Source organism: Prosopis cineraria, unplaced genomic scaffold (assembly GCF_029017545.1).
Source record: "Prosopis cineraria cultivar Desert tree isolate PC_DT_omini unplaced genomic scaffold, ASM2901754v1 PC2196, whole genome shotgun sequence".
NCBI lineage: Eukaryota > Viridiplantae > Streptophyta > Magnoliopsida > Fabales > Fabaceae > Prosopis > Prosopis cineraria.
Window position 1 is genome coordinate 14,816 of NW_026557521.1, and position 4,602 is coordinate 19,417.

At 35.6% G+C, this 4,602-nt stretch overlaps 1 long non-coding RNA gene across 2 annotated transcripts; it reads right to left on the reverse strand.

Moving 5' to 3' along the window:
* Nucleotides 1-387: 387 nt before the first annotated feature.
* LOC129301549 (uncharacterized) lies at nt 388-2,993 on the reverse strand. 2 transcript variants are annotated; one of them, XR_008591036.1, is made up of 6 exons: nt 2,898-2,993; nt 2,246-2,407; nt 1,957-2,163; nt 1,339-1,575; nt 1,108-1,175; nt 388-992 (listed from the first exon to the last, which is right to left on the reverse strand). It is a non-coding gene; the product is annotated as an uncharacterized LOC129301549 (long non-coding RNA). The 2 variants fall into 2 exon arrangements; XR_008591035.1 differs by having other exon boundaries at nt 1,108-1,575.
* Nucleotides 2,994-4,602: the final 1,609 nt, after the last annotated feature.

Consider the following 4,602-nt stretch of genomic DNA (forward strand, 5'->3'; position numbering starts at 1 on the left):
TATTGACATGCAGGCCAACACATATGATTCAAGTTATTGTGTTGATATATTGTTATTGGACAGTTTAATAATGACATGGTACTTTGAAAGTACCTAATAATTTCTCTAAATCCAAATTGAAGATAGTAAGAGAAAGGTCCCATAAAAAGAATCTATATATTGTATTCTTCTTTCATAAACGTCTCATCAACCATGTGATTTGTTTCTTTCCCTTTTTCTAGTATGTTTTAAAGTCTTGCCAAGAGGAGCAGGATATAGAACTTGCAAAGTTCATAAAGATAATAAAACTTTTGACAAAGTTCAGCTAAAAGAATTAATTGTCTAACACTACATACTCTGCCAACTGCCAGGCTCATTTCTTATTCTGTAACACAAGCTGTAGAGATAGGAAGCTTATTTTTAACTAGCACTTTGCCAGATTTGGAAAGAACCTCATATTAAATGAATAGAGATGCAGAATGGAACAAACACACTAGCATTCAGAGGAGGGAACATGACCATAAATATCATTTTATAAAACAAGCATGCTAAACGTTTAGTATTAACAGGATAGAAAATCTTTTGTAGAAACAAGGGAGAGCTACCCTGTTGAAGAGATATTGAAAGTAATCAAAGTATATGCCGATGAAGAATATATCTTAGGTCTCTCAAAATGAAACAGAAACTTCATAAAACCCTGTCTATCTCCCCTCAAAATTTGAGATAGTTACTTTATTGATGGAACATAATTCATCATTGTTTAGAGTTTGATCTGCTGCATGAGACATGGTTTGCCTGAGGATGAATGCAGGTTGTTTTGGGGGAGGAATATCCATGATCTCACAATGAAGCATTGACATTACAGAGGCCATAGTGGGTCTATCTTTTGCAAGTTCTTGCACACACAAAAGCCCAATATGTATGCACTGCAATATGTCCTTGTGAAAGCTTGGATCATATATTTGTGGATCTATTAGAGGCATAACATTGTCATCCACCCATAATTTCCATGCCTAGAAACATGAACAAGTAAAAATGATAGTTGTTAAACTTGAATGTTATATTCATTAGGGGAAGGACAATTTAAAGCTTTTGCAAGAAAGGAAGGTGCAAATTAGAGAGGCTTACAAATCCTAAAAGTGTGAAATATCCTGCATCTTCATAAAAGCTAGTGTTTTTTCGTCCGCTAATAATCTCTAACAGTAAAACACCAAAGTTAAAAAGATCAGATTTCTCCGAATAGAGTCCTTCTGTTGCATATTCTGGAGAAATATAGCCACTGCATTTATAAACTACATCTTTGAGCTCTCAATATGCTACAAATGTAATTATCTTGGACAAAGGAAAAGGGCCACTTACTATGTGCCAACAATTCTTTTTGTAGTTGCTTGATTTTCATTACCTCCAAAAAGTTTAGCCATCCCAAAATCTGATATCTTTGGATTCATTTCTTCATCCAATAATATGTTACTTGCTTTCAAATCTCTATGTATAATTCGTAATCTTGAATCTCTATGAAGATAGAGCAATCCTCTAGCTATTCCCTCATTATGGTGAAGCGCTTTCCCCAATCTAAGCATTTTTGTTGCAATGGATCTGCAAAAGATCATTTTAGTAAGAAGTGATGAAAGTAGATGTTCATAAGCAGACGCTTTACTCAGTTCCTGCATTATGATTGCGACTTAATTACTTGTACCTTAACTATTACTGTAAATAAACCACTTCAATTGTTCATAGACTCCATTGATCTTGCACATGAAGAGATGCAAAACCTCATATGTACTTATAAATTAGGAAGCATTGCTACAAATGTCCACAAAGTGGTAGCAAGGTAAAGTAAAAGTTGAAGTACCATACTTTTATTTCTTTAAGTATTCTTAGACAATCAAGTTTTCCTTTTCTCCTCTATTCATCTTATGCAAAGCATAGAAACATCCATTTAGTAAACTGTGATATGCGTGGAAGATTGGCACTAACCAAAGATGTATCTATCCAAACTTTTTTTTGGCATGTATTCATAACCAATATCTCTTCTCCTTCAATGCAACATCCAATAAGTCTAACAAGGTTTCGGTGTTGGAGCTTTGAAATCAACTCCACTTCATTAATAAATTCTTCCATACCCTGTCCAGATGATCTTGAAAGTCTTTTTACTGCAATTTCCTGTCCATTTCCCAACTTTCCCTACAACAAAATTGGAAAAAAACGCTGATTTCTTAGGAATTGAAAGATAACAAACTTAAAGGGGAAAAATAATGAAAATCACCTTGTAAACTGGAACAAAACCACCCTGCCCAAGCTTGTTTGCTAGGTCAAATTTGTTTGTTGCAGTTGCCAACTCTCTAAAATCACAATGATAGCTCTTGAATTTTGACTTGCTTCAAGTTCGTAATCCTCCCTTTGTTGTGAATTTGCATATGCTTTTCCCCTGTGATTTAACAATCTTTGTCCATATAATTTCATTGAAGAACATCTTGTTATTCTAATACCAGATTACTACAGATGAGTTAACCATATGAAGTTCTCATATAATCCGTATCAAAATGATGAAACTCAATTGTTCAATAGATTGTCTAACTAAGATTACAAAGTTTCGCTGTGTCCTTTCTAAATGAGAAATTAATCTCTCTCCATCTCCTTCTCTCTCTTTCTCTCTCTCTCTATATATATATACAGGGAGGGAAAGAGAGAGAGAGAGAAGGGAGAAATCAGTTATTACATGTAAGTTAACAATTTCTTTGTAATTTCTGCCCTGACATTATTATTAAATTTTGTGATACAATTATGTTTTCAGTGACTTGTTTCTTTTCTATTCATATGTTCTTATATTTCTTATATTTATGTCAAGCAAATGCTTAAAAATTGGAAACAAAATCGTTGATCCTTGATTGACATCTTGCACTAAAACTGAAAATCACCTTTTTGCCTTGACCATTTTATCCATAAGAAATATCCAGATGCTGCAATGAGAATTGTTCCTATCAAAACTGATATTAGAATAGGTGTTGTCATTTTCCATCTGCCTGTACCTGTATCAAAAGAAAAGCACTTTTAGATAGCCTTATACTATTGTTATAAAGTATGCATAGCTTAGCAGTGCCATAGTTCACACAGATATATGACGTGATGATAATATGTAGATAGTCATATGACAAGATAATGCTTAAATTTAAATGACATTTTAGCTTTGTATCAAATCCTATTTAGAATGTCAAATACATGTTGGACAGAAAACAAGTGCATTCTTTGGTGTTTCAGAGAGCTTTCTCTAATTAAAAAAGGTACCAAGTTCTGAGTTGGCTAAACGAATGTAAAGATCAACCCCTCGATCTGAGAAGCTCTGTATGTCTAGTAAATCTACATTCCAAGTCATACAACCAAGGCTTCTGTCTTGGGCATAAGCTTTACAAGAGCAATTCATCAAGCATGGAGTTCGGCAATCTATTATATTATCAACACTGTCAAAATAAAACCTCTGCATTATCTGGCAGTTTAACCCTGTCTAACTGCAGAAATCCATCTGTTTTGCTACTTTAGAACCATTATTGTTTTTCTCACATTGAAGTGCTTGCCTTCTCACGCACCCACTGGTCCAGTTCTGCATTTCCCATTCTTCTTTGTTCTTTGGTTCAAACCCTTTCAAGCAACTGCAGATTGGGGAGCCCTGCAAATTGCAGATCCCAAATGGACCACATTTTCCATAAACATCACACTCAGAATTCACACTCGTCCATGTAAGATCCCATATATTTGTCTCGGGGTCCCAAGTCCATTGTTGTAATATTACCTTGAGGATCTAGCATAAAAGTTGTCGAGAAATCTGGGAAATCGAAAGATAGGTTGAAATTCCTTTCCACTTCTTTCATCTGAAACCCTCTTTCAAAGACAGATGAAATCATCCCAGGTATCCCAAGGAAGTCGGTGCCGTCCCAAGGGCCACTCCTCCAGTAAGGACGATTTCCTTTCCCACACAAACACTTCAGTGACATGATGAGGTTCAAGACTGCCAGAAAATTCCCCATGGGACGGATCCGATGAACTTTTCCATGATGTAAAATTCACTCTACCTGTATTTGATTAGTACTAAGTTTCATGCCTTGTAGTAATGTGTTGTCTGGGTGCTGGAAACTTTCCCACATGAATGCTCCAGTAGTTCTATTTACGAGGACAAGGTTGCCAGAATCTAAGAGTTGAGCACTGGAATTTGCTGCAATATGTGAGACATTTGTTGACCAAATAACTTCCTTTTCTCCATTCAAAACAAGAAGATTTCCATCCTTTGATATTGTGAGAATCCCAGAAGAATCTGTTAATGGGTGTTTCTGTTAGCTACCCAAAACAACATGGGAATTAGACATAAGCCAATTCCCACGTAACGATTAGTGGAGTTCTGAGGATTGAAGAATCCCAGTGTGAACATGTTATTACTTGAGCGTACTGTTTCAGGTTCTTGGATTAATTGAGATGGTGTGATGGTGTCGAATGCACAGAGCAGAACACTGTAAGAGAACAAATGTATGAGTAAAGCAAGTGACAAGCAAGCATTTTTCTGAATCCCGTAATAAACATCCTGATTATCAGAAACAGAGCCAGAAAATGGCTGTGGAATGCTGTCAACGATTA